Here is a 12,863-nt window from a genome sequence, read left to right on the forward strand (position 1 = left end):
ATCTTCAAGTCATTTAAAACATGTGATGATCACCAGATGCCTGCTTATATAAATATATATACCTCGCTGATCTTTGTTGTTTCAAGATCAACATTTTCTTCGTCATGTTCATAGTTCACGACTTCATCAATTCGGTCATCGTGATCGAATATCATATCACCCTCCTCGGTGTTGTTTAGATATTAGGAGCCGTCATAATCTTCTTCATTCTGATCATCATCTGGCCCGCGAGGATTGCGTATGATATTGAATAGGGCCTCTTCTCCCTCTCTGCCGGTATTGTCCACCATAGGTTTTGTTTAACTAATCCAAAAGAAATATATTCAAATTACAATGCATGGATGCAATCAATTAATAAGGAAAAACTGAATCAATCATAGTACATAATAAGCATCATTGAATATAATCTCGAATACGTCGTCTCGAATAATAGATATAATCTCGAATACATCGTCTCGAATAATAGATATAATCTCGAATACATCGTCTCGAATAAGAGATATAATCTCGAATACATCGTCTCGAATAATATATAATCTCGAATACATCGTCTCGAATATTATATATCGAGTACATCACTGGCTAGGTAGCTAATAAAGATCGAATACTACAGAAGAATCTAGGACACTCGCGGTTCCTGCGGCGCGGGCGGTGGACACCTAAAGAGAAGGAACCCTCACAGGATCATAGCTGAAGTGAGATCCCTGAAGAAACTGCCAGGTATTGGAGAACCTGCCTCCCTCTAACGCAACCATGTAGCGATGGACGTGCTCGTCCTCCTCCCTGACATGGCGACGTACCACCTCCGGCGGGGCCGGCTCCCTCCACACCGAAACTGGCCCATGCGAACGCCACCAAACGAGATCAGGGTCGACGACGGGACCCGGGGCCGGGTTCCTCATCAAGCGGCGCGCCCCTCCAGGCAGCACCTCCCAGTGCCAGCCCGGCGGAGCCCAGTCCCGGACATGGGTCAGCCGGACGTCGTCGTGGACGGGTCGACAGCGAGGATGCGGGCCGGGCATCATCGGGAACAAATACTAGCTATATGCCCGCAAAAAGTAACATTTTTTAATGATTGGATTTTGATAACTAAAATTTCTAACATTTCTATATAACTAACATTCCTATAACATTTCTAACTATGCTATATAACTAACATTTATATAACATTTCTAATATTTCTATAACTAAAAAACAGGAAAAAAATTATAACATTTCTATATATATATAACTAACATTTGTATTTCTAATATTTCTATAACTAAATAAAAGAAAATTTTCTAACTATTTTCTAACTATTTCTATAACTAAAAAACAGAAAAATTTCTAACATTTCTAACAATGCTATATAACTAACTATTTCTATAACTAAAAAAGAAAAATTTCTAACATTTTTATAACTATTTCTATAACTAAAAAACTAAAAAATGTTTGTGTGTGTGTGTGCTCACCGGCGAGGCGAGAGGCGACGGGGGGCGGCGACGGGGACGGCGACGGGGACGGCGATGGGCGCGGCGATGACGGGGATGGCGACGACGGGGACAGGGACGGGGCGGCAACGACGGGGACGGGCCAGGGCGGCGACGATGGGGATGGGGCGGCGATGACGGGGACGGGGATGACGGGGACGATGTGGACGGGGACGACGGGGCGGCGACGATGGGGACGAGGGCGGCGACAAGGGTTATGGAGACGGGGGCGGCGGGCGACGGGGCAGAGGAGAAGAAGCAGAGGAGAAACTTCTTCTTCTCCAAATCACTTGCGCAGTTTCTCTTTGCATCGGCAATGGCCCTACCTAGATCATCAACGGGCTCATCCGATGCCTCTTCTTCAGCTTCTTCTCGCATTGCCGGCTCAGCTTCTTCCCGCATTACCGGCTCAGCTTCTTCCCTCATTGTTGTATCATCGTATTCAGGGAATCCATGGCCAGGATAGTTGTCGCCGTCCTCTTCTTCTTCATTGTTTTCCATCATAACCCCTCTTTCTCCATGCTTGGTCCAAACATTATAGTGGGGCATGAAACCGGACTCAAACAGGTGGACGTTAATGGTTCTTGACGTAGAGTAATTGCGACCATTCTTACAGCCAGCACATGGACAATGCATAAAACCATCCACTCGCTTGTTTGCCTCAGCCGCAAGCAGAAAAGTATGCACGCCATTAATGAACTCGGGAGAGCATCGGTCATCGTACATCCATTGCTGGATCATCTTCAATACACATCACCGAAAACATCAAATTAATACAATACATGAAGTTCATACATAAAGAGCATACAACACTTCAATGCAACAAGCAAATAACTCTCTAGCTAAAGAATTTAAATGCAACAACAAATGCAATCAAGATCGCAACTAAGGTAACAATTGACCCAACAGCATAATGATACCAAGCCTCACTATGAATGGCATATTTTCTAATCTTTCTAATCTTCAAGCTCATTTTCTCCATCTTAATCTTGTGATCATCGACGACTTCGGCAACATGCAACTCCAATTCCATCTTCTCCCCCTCAATTCTTTTCAATTTTTCCTTCAAATCCTCGTTTTCTCTTTCAACTAAATTTAACCTCTCGACAATAGGGTCGGTTGGAATTTCGGGTTCAACTACCTCCTACATACAAATATCTATGTCAACTTGATGGGCATAATTTGTCATAAACACGAAATGCAATGAATAGTTTTAAAAGAGAATATACCACATCCGAATCATAACCTGGACGAGGGCCGATGGGGACGGATATCAAAACCATGGCACTATGCATAACAAACAACGTATGGGTAAGATAATTATACGAGTAACTATATATCCAAATCACACAAACATCATTTTTTATATAAAACTTCATGAACAAGAGGTTCACCACAAGGTGGTGCCGGCGAAGGGACGTTGCGAGAGATCGACGGTGGTTACGACGGAGATTTAGAAGGTACTAAGTAAACCACACCTACATATGCAAAACTAAGTGTTATTTTTGACCTCAAATTGAATATAAATCAAATACTAGCACATATATATAATTCCTCCCAAATTACTAAACTCAAAAATCAATCACTATATAAAGCATTGCACGAGCTAATCTAGCAATGAGAGATGAAAGGAAAGAGTTGCTAACCTTTGTGATCATTTGAATGGATGGGGGCCTTCAAATCTTGGGCAAAATGTGTGATGAGCTTGAGAGGAAGAGGGAAAAGAACAGAGAGGAGAGGGGAAAGGGGAAGAACAGAGCGAGCTCGGGTGGACGAAGGGTCTATCTAGGACGACCTTTAGTACCGGTTCATGATACGACCAGGTACTAAAGGTGCTGGAGGGGCCCCGGACTGACAACATCCTGCCACCACTCACTTTAGTACCGGTTCGTGGCACGAACCGGTGCTAAAGGTTCTCCACGAACCAGTACTAATGAGAGCGGCCCGGCTAGCCGTTGGAACCGGCACTAATGTACACATTAGTGCCGGCTCAAATTCAAACCGGCACTAATGTGCTTCACGTTTGACCCTTTTTCTACTAGTGATAGATAGCCTGGAGATACACTTGCGCTCCCGGAAGTGAAGCTGGCATATAACGGAAGTCGGTGTTCCGAAGCAGGCCAGTCCGAACTCGCATGATGGTCATCATGGAATAGGCAGCATCCTGCACAGCCATCTCAACAGTAACCCCGAGTCCATAGGAACAGTGAAGGGGCTCAGTGGCTCATGGATAAAAGGGATATATCCTGACGGTACAGAGGTACTGGCTCTGGTTGAAGTCTCTGAACTGCTCTTCGACAGTGTATTCGGGATACCGACGGTAACCCGTCTCGACCATTACCCGGACTAACATAGCAGTATGACCGGGCACATCGAGGCACCGGGTCAGGCGAACCACTTGGTTTTGAGCACGAGTGGCCATCTGAAAGCACAACCACAATGCAAAGGCATTAGAATTTCTAGGGAAAATTGCACAGCATAACAGCTGTAAATGCTCAGAAAAGGACTTGATATTCACAACAGTTTGCAATACCACTCAACAACATCATATCAAGGTTCTGATTCAACTGACAACATACTGAAAGTAGTAGAAACTGTACTGAGGCTTGTAACAACAATCCTATAAGCTACTACGGATTAGTAACACGTGAACCTGATAGAAGAAGAGAGCCTAGTCCTTAACCCACGTTGAATGAGAAGAGAATGACTCAAATCAGAGGGCATAAGGTAAAGGAGTAAAAGATCCTTAGGTTCCCTCCCACAATCAACTCCCCTACATATAACTAAAGCATTTCTAGACTCGACATCGACCAGTTTGGCTCAACGAACCTACAGGAAGTACGGCTCTGATGCCAACGCTGTCAGGACCCCGATTCCAAGTCACATCGATCTAGCCGGTAACACCTCATATCACATTGCGGCCTCACGCACGGTATCCCCACGGGTGTCGCCTTACCATGGCCCGGGACCGTTTGCGCCTTTTGGCTCACGTATATGATAGTGTCGCTAGCATCCATATGATAGAGAACCCGGGCCGACATGGCTAGTCGTGAACCCAAAGCGGCGCAGACCTATGGAGACAGGCATACATGAATCACATCGAGCAAGTCGGTCATCAGCATGTGAATCCGGGCTGTAGCACTGGGCTAACAGGACTTCGGGGAACCCGGGCTGTAGCAAGCTAGGAAGGACTTCAGATGTCACCGCGTGACATTTCCCCGAAGGGACATACATAGGAACGAAGTGAAACACATGACGACCAGTAAAGTGTCCTGAGCGGTAGTGCTGGGCTAGCAGGACTCCGGTGAACCGGGCTGTAGCAGACTAGTATGGCTTGGGGAACACTAGACTACATTTCCCCATAAGAAAGGCTGCCAAGGATAAACAACTAGATTGTCGGATCCCACTCATACCAAGCATTTCAATCATACACACAATATGCCCGATATGAGTACATACAACATGGCTTCACAACAAAACTCTACAACTCAAGTACTTTATTTAAAAGCTCCAGAGAGCCATACATAACATGTTCATACAGATAGGGGTCGCATGACCCGACACTCAAGTCATACAACCATACAAGCACATGCGGAAGCAAATAGTCTGAGTACAGACACTAGAAAGCAATAAGGCTTCTCGAAGCCTATCTATCTACATAGGGCCCTCCATGGCCAGGATCACCACCTAGGTGGCTAGTCACTCGTCGACATCGAGGTCTACATAAAACCCATCGAAGGGGGCAGTGTTGTCATATGAAAAAAGTAGTTAAGCAAACATGAGTACAAAGGTACTCAGCAAGCCTTACATCAGAACCTACTATACATACTCATTCTCAAGAAGGTGGTGGGGTTGTTGCAACAAGCCAGCTTTGACTCTTGGCTAAGCTATCCTACGGAACTCCACTAGTAAAATAGTTTTCGCACACGAGTCCACTAATCACCAACACAATACTCCACCGGGGATCCTCCCTCGTCATCCTACGAGAGGGCCATCCTCGGTACTCACACTTATCTTGAGTCTTTTATTAGTATCCATTAGCTTGTCTATGAACTGTATAGGTAACCAAGTAGTCCTTTACCACGGATGCGGCTATTCGAATAGTTTTATACCCTGCAGGGGTGTGCTTCTTCATACATGCTTTCACCACTTACCGCTGTTTACACGACATGTACTTGACAACCTTCAAGCGGAAGCCCAACGAGGGTGTCGGCCATGACCTACCTAAACACTCAAGCCTCTAGTACAGGTTTATCGCCTATTCAGGTTCCATCCGCAGGGAGTCCGGCCGAGGTTTCCACATACGGCCCCGAACGATGTGAACAGGGTTCCCGAGACACCAAACGGGTGACTCGGTACACCGTGCCACGATGTATCTACCGCAACATAGCCCACCCCAAGGGTAAGCGCTACGCACGGCCGCCAACACATAACCTACAAACACCAGAAACTAATTGCACTCTTGGACAGAGTACTAGGGTGATTAAGAAGCCGAGAGAGTCAGTTAATGATCCCAATGCATGGTAGTAGCTAATTCATAAAATCACACATACAGATCTCTGTTCTTATGGACAGCCTCAATGAAACAACCCACCATGTACTCCTACATGGCCTCTCATCGATACCTTTACCAAAACATGTTCAACACATCCCTCACATTACCGACATAATCATTTCACTCTAGCCCATCAGCCAGGTGAACCAGACCTGACACAACTCTAAGCATAGCAGGCATAGCAAGGTAGGAAACAGAAACATGGCTCAATCAACTCCTACACATGCTACTGGGTTTCATCTAGTTACTATGGCAATGACAGGTCATGCAGAGGATAAGGGTTCAACTACTGCAGCACATAGCAGTTTGAATCGCGTTGTCTTAATACAGTAAACAAGAGCAGAAGCGAGAACATGGGTTTGTATCGGAATGAACAATGGGTTGCTTGCCTATTGTAGTGGTAGTAGGGTACTGCCCTTCAGACGGATACTCGGGGTTATCCTCGGAGGCAGAACCTACCACGAAAGACACACCGAACATGATCAACACATGACAATATGCAACAATATGATGCACACTATGACATGGCAAAATGAAAGTGTCTTGGCCTAATGCAAGCTAAAACACAAAGGAATGAGCTCATTTGAATCAAAGATTCAAATGTTAGCTCATTTAACATGGCCTTATTAGTGCATTATCTTATTCTTCTTAAACAGCAAGGTTAACTTGTTTTGTCATGCATGAAACCATTACAGATGGATAGATTGAATTTTTCTGATCATTTTTCATATATAACTTGTTTGATTTGGAGCTATGGTTGATTTTCTATGATTTTTAGAAGCTTTGGCTATTTTCTGGAATTTCCTATATAAGAATAATTCCAGTAATTGAGTTAATGCGTCAGCATGACATAGGGGTGATGTCAGCGGGTCAACTGGGTCGGCCAGGTCAAACCTGACTGGTGGGCCCTGTCTGTCAGTGTCTCAGCTAATTAACAGGATTAAATTAGTACTAATAAACTGTCAGTGGGGCCTGGGCCCACATGTCAGTGACTAAACTAATTAAAATTAGTTAACACTAATCCTAAACTAATTAGCAGGCCGGCCCCACCTGTCATAGGCTCAGGGGGGAAGTCAACCTGGGCCCATGCGTCAGTCCATGGTCAAGATTGGTTAAACTCGCCGGCATTTAGCCGCCGGCGAGGCCAGACGCGGCGGAGGGGCTCGGGTTTTGCACTCCGGCGACCAAAAGGACGGCGGAGACCATCTACGTGATGCGAGCAGTGAGCCGCGTCGAGTGGTGGTAGTAGGTGGAGCTGGGGTGGCCGGAGACGACTGCGGCGAGCACATCCGCTATGGCCGGAGTTCGGGCGAGGTTGAACTAGTCGCTAGCAAGCACGGCGAGGGGCGTGCGGGGTGTTACGGGCTCCTGCAAGTGCGTTGAAGACGAAGGCGTGCTCGGTTGCGACCCAACGTGGTTTTGGCCACGACGGCGACGTGCGGTGGCGGCGGCGAGCTGCGGCTCCGATGGCCATGGTGGTTAGAGGATGCGGACGAGCGCGGGGAGACGGGGAAACGTGTCAGTAGCTCACTGCGGTTGCAGGGGAGCGAACGGCGAGCTCGGGGAAGAGCTGGAGCGAGCGGGGCGGCGAGGGGGATCTCCGGCGACCGAGGTTGAAGACGAGCTCGGTACAGCGTCTCCGGGGCGAGCGAGCGCTCGGGGATGGGTCGAGGCGAAGCAGCGGACGACGGCGGAACTTCTTGGCACGGCGAGGCAACGAGTGGATGGCGGTGGCTGCGGTGGAGCTTGTCGGTGGCGACGGCTGCGGTCGGCAGGTAATGGGGAGAGAGCCAGAGAGGGGGAGAGGGCCACGGGGGGAGTGGGGAGAATGAGAGGGGGACGTGGGGGAGTGCGTGGCACTCGTAGGCGCGTCCGGGGCATCGGCAGAAGCAGGAGGTGGCCGGCGTGTGGCCGCGGGCGCCGGCCATGCACTTCTCATCCTCCTGGTGAGTGGAGGAGGACGACTGGCAGGAGCCAGTGGACTGGGCCGAGCCGGTGGGCCAAGTGGGCTGCGCCAGGTAAGTCTCTGTTCTCTCTGTCCTTTTTCTGTTTTTTATTTATTCTATTATTTCTGTAACTTCAGGGCTTTATTAAAAATGCCACGGCATTTCCAAAAATCATAAAATTAATCATGGCCACTGCTTAGAATATATCCAACAGCAAACATTTTAGTTTATGATTATTTGAGCATTCAAAATATTTTAGAGCTTTTAAATGCCCAAATGCAAATACTATAAGAATTAATCCAATGACCTTAAGATGTCCTAGAAAGTTTTTAGTAAACCCTAGTTGTTCTAGGGGGTGCTGGGGGTTCTGTCATCCCCATTTCAAATTTAAGAGAAATTTAAACATGATGCACACTCTAATGCTTGAACTAGCTAGGGTGTGACACCTTTAAAGCAACCAAACGTTTATCGGCAACTTCATCAATATTGTACATCATCAAGTTATAGAAGTCCACCGCCGATAAATCATTTTGTTTGGCTATTCTCAAAGCATTTAAATTCACTTCCACTGGTAAAACGTCCTCCTAACCATATACGAGATCATATGGAGTCACCTTGTAGCACCATGCCTTGAGATCCTATGTGCCCACAAAGCTTCAGACAATAGCTCATGCCATCTCCTTGGATCATCCCCAATCTTCTTCTTGATGAGCTTGATTAATATTTTATTCTTAGACTCAGCTTGTCCATTGGCTTGGGCATAATATGGAGAGGAATTGAGCAACTTTATCTTATATGATTCGGCAAATTCTCTAACTTGATGTGACATAAAGGATGAACCTTGGTCCGTAGTTAATGTTTGAGGAATGCCAAATCTATGAATAATATGTTTAGTTATAAATTGAATTGCCTCTGTATGCATCATATTTTTGAGTGGTATTGCTTCAGACCATTTAGTGAATAGTCAGTTGCCACCAACATGAACCGATGCCCCTTTGAAGAAGAAGGGTGAATCTCTCCAATAAAGTCTAATCCCCAACCTCTAAAAGGTCAGGGCTTGATAATAGGATGTAACATAGTAGCGGGAGCTAACTGAATATCACCAAACTTTTGACAAGCTTCACATCCTTTACAGTGCCAGAAGCAATCATTAACCGTTGTCGGCAAATAAAACCCAGCACATCGTAGTAACCATTTCATCTTGGGAGCCGACTGATGAGTGCCACAAATACCTTCATGGACCTCTCCCATAGCAACTCTCGCTTGGTCCTCATCCAAGCACTTTAAAAGAACATCACCAACTGATCGGCGATAGAGACCATCATCTCTCATTACATATTTGAAAGCCATACGCTGGATAGTCCTGTCCACCCTTTTACTAGGATCACACAAATAATCAATAATGGACTTCCACCAGTCTTCATTTTCTCCTGCATTAAATATTTCATTAGTGGCCGAAATGGTGGGATCTGGTTCGGCCTCCTCTATGTGGTAAGACTAGACATCGGCCTTTGAGAAATATAAAACATGCCACGATCAACATGATAGCCAGATGCTTGTTGTGCCAACTCATTTGCTCTCCAATTGTCATGTCTAGATATATGAGCAATGCTAAAATAATCCAAAGTAGAAATTATATCTAGACATTTATCAAGATAAACATTAAGTGATTCGTAAAAACATTGAAAGACTTTGGATATTTGTTGCACTACTAATAACGAATCACAAAAATCCTCAATATGTGTAGCACCTATGGCAAGCAACATCTCTAAGCCGAATAACAATGCTTCATATTCAGCTTGATTATTTGTGCAAAAGTATTCTAAGCGGCATGAGGCTTCAAAAACAGCACCATGAGGAGATATATAAACAATACCAACACCTTGGCCATTGCTACAAACTGAACCATCAAAATATATCCTCCATGGTACTAATGACACAAGGTTTATATCAATATCATGCTTGTCATCAATCCGATGCTCAACAATAAAATTAGCAACAATTTGGCCTTTTATGAAGTTCAGAGATTCATAAGCTAAATCATATTCAATTAAAGCATAAGCCCACTTGCCAATTCTACCACTAATAATTGGCCTATGCAACATGTATTTCATGACATCGGTTTGATAAGCTATAATGCAAGGTCTATGCACTAGATAATGTCTCAATTTTGTGCAAGCATAAGCATAATTTCTCAATAAATGTAGACCTTGTCTCGGCATCCAATAAGCGTTGTCTCAAATAAGTAATAGCATGCTCCTTTCCTTCAGTCTCTTGAGTCAAAATAGCACCAATAACACCATCCTCCGCTACAATGTAAAGTCTAATTGGCTCCCTGTGCCTGGGCGCTTTCATGACCGGAGAAGTGCACAAATATTCTTAATCATATCAAATGCATCTTGTTGTTTTGCCCCCCCCCCAAGTAAAATCAACATCATTCTTTAACCGAAGGATAGGAGTAAATGCATCAACCTTCCCTGATAGATTGGCTATGAACCTCCTCAAATAATTGACCTTGCCAAGGAATTTTTTCATATTTCTCTTGCATGTTGGAGCCTCTGCTTTATGTATAGCTTCTATCTTTTTTGGATCAATTTCCACGCCATCTTCATGAATAGAAACCCAAAAACTTCCCAGCCGATACACCAAAGGCACAATTCAAAGGATTCATTTTCAGCCCATATTTGTTCATTCTTTCAAAAGCCAAACGCAAATCGGCTAAGTGAGATTAAAAAGCATCCGATTTGACAACAATATCATCAATATAGACCTCAAGTATAACACCAAGTAAATCATGAAAAGTTAAATTCATAGCCCTTTGATACATGGCGCCGGCCTTCTTTAATCCAAAGTTCATCATCGTCCACTCAAATAAACCAAGGAAACCAGGGCATCGAAAAGCCATTTTGGACATGTCCTCTTCGGCCATAAAAATCTGATTATACCCCGCATTATCATCAAGAAAGCTAATGACCTTATGTCCAGAAGCATCATTAATAAGCATATCGGCTATTAGCATGGGATACTCATCTTTAGGTTTAGCTCTATTCAAATCTATGAAATCAATGCACACCCTCAACTTGCCAGAGCCTTTCTTCTCTACTGGCACAATGTTAGGAATCCACTCGGCATACCTTCAAGTTCTAATAAAGTTATCTTTAAGAAATTGACCGATCTCTTCCTTGATCCGGTCATACGTTTTTGGATTAAACTTTCTGGCCGATTGCTTGTATGGTCTAAAACCGGCCTTTATAGGTAACCGGTGCTCCACTAGCTCTCGGCTTAAACCTGGGATCTCATGATATTCCCGTGCAAAGCAACAAACATATTCTTTCAACAGCTCGATCAACTTAGCTTTATGTTTGGCTCTTAAATTTTCGTTTACAAATGTCGTCCTAGGAATTGAACCATCTCATATATCTATTTCTTCTAATGGATCGGCCAATGTAAAACCTTGTCCTAATTTATCCATATCATCTAACTCTTCTATGGACTCATACATATTGTTCTCATTGGACCAATATTTTACAAGACGCTTTTGTAACCACTCTGAGTTAGGATCCATTTAAATACATCATACCTTGGAGCCGATAATCGCTAACCGGATTTAAAGAAACAGGCACAAAACCACTTTTTGTGGCGCTAAGAAAATCAAATTCTGATAAGTCGCGCCCCGTCAAGCAAGTAACATTGGGATGTTGCCAATCCACAGATGCATCGGCCAAAGCAACACAAGCTGAATTATTCGCACGAATGACTTCTACTTCATCATCAACCCACTGAACTAAAAACTGGTGCACAGTAGATGGCACGCATTGGTTTGCATGAACCCTATCGCGGCCTAATATCACATTGTCGTTACCTTGCACCTTGGCAACAAAGAATGCGGTAGCCATAGTTTTACTTCCCACCGTGAGCTCCACATACATCACACCTTTGGCTTCAGTTTTCTCTTTGCCTTCAAATCCATTGAGCACCATGTTGGTCTTTATCAACTCTTCATCATGCAGCCCCAGTTTTTTGAAGACCGAATATGGAATAAGATTCACCACAACACCACCATTAACAAGCATTCTAGCAACCAGCGATCCATTAATATGACCTTTAAGGAACAACAGCTTCAAGTGCGTCACCGGTTCTTTTGGCTTCTAGAATATAGCATTTTTAGGACCAAAATCCAACTAAGCTACTTCCCCTTCTTCATCTATAGCACGAAATTCAGCGGGTAAGTAATACACCATATTAATATGCATACCTTCATGAACCGGTGTAGAATCATAATCAAGCATCTCATCTCCATCCTCAAGCATGTCCCCTGACTTTGAAATATCTGCAAGTGAATAAGAAGTAATAGGTGAAGTGGATGATGTAATGGCAGCAACATCATCCTCCGTTGGTAGTGTAGGTGTTCCTATGATCAATGCAGAAGGTGCTACGTTTTCCTTTTGCTTAGGCTTCCACACTTATTTTGGGGGTAGCATGGGACAACTTTCATTGAACAAATTAACCCTTTGCCTCTCTGCTTCTTGTTCCTCCTTGTCATGGCTCCTCAATCTCCTTTTTTGTGCCTTGGTCAGACCGGAGTATATTTTGGATCCCTCGACTTGGCCTTGCTTGTGCTAGCTTCATGATCATTAGCCATGGGACCCTGCTGGAAAGTAGACACATCATTATTTGAATCAGCCGGATTATCAACAATAATCGGCTCTTTGATTGTTAATTCTTTAGTGCGTATCATAATAGTTTCAGCACTAGTATTCTTCTCCTTTTGCTTGCTAGGCTCTGAAATTTCAGCACTTGGTGATTTAGCACGCCACACTTGCTTGCCAACCCTTTCATGATTATCTTGCATGAGCCGATTGACACCGTCGTTCAAACGGCCTCTTGTGGGAT

This window comes from Triticum aestivum, chromosome 4A (genome assembly GCF_018294505.1).
Source record: "Triticum aestivum cultivar Chinese Spring chromosome 4A, IWGSC CS RefSeq v2.1, whole genome shotgun sequence".
Classification (NCBI taxonomy): Eukaryota; Viridiplantae; Streptophyta; class Magnoliopsida; order Poales; family Poaceae; genus Triticum; species Triticum aestivum.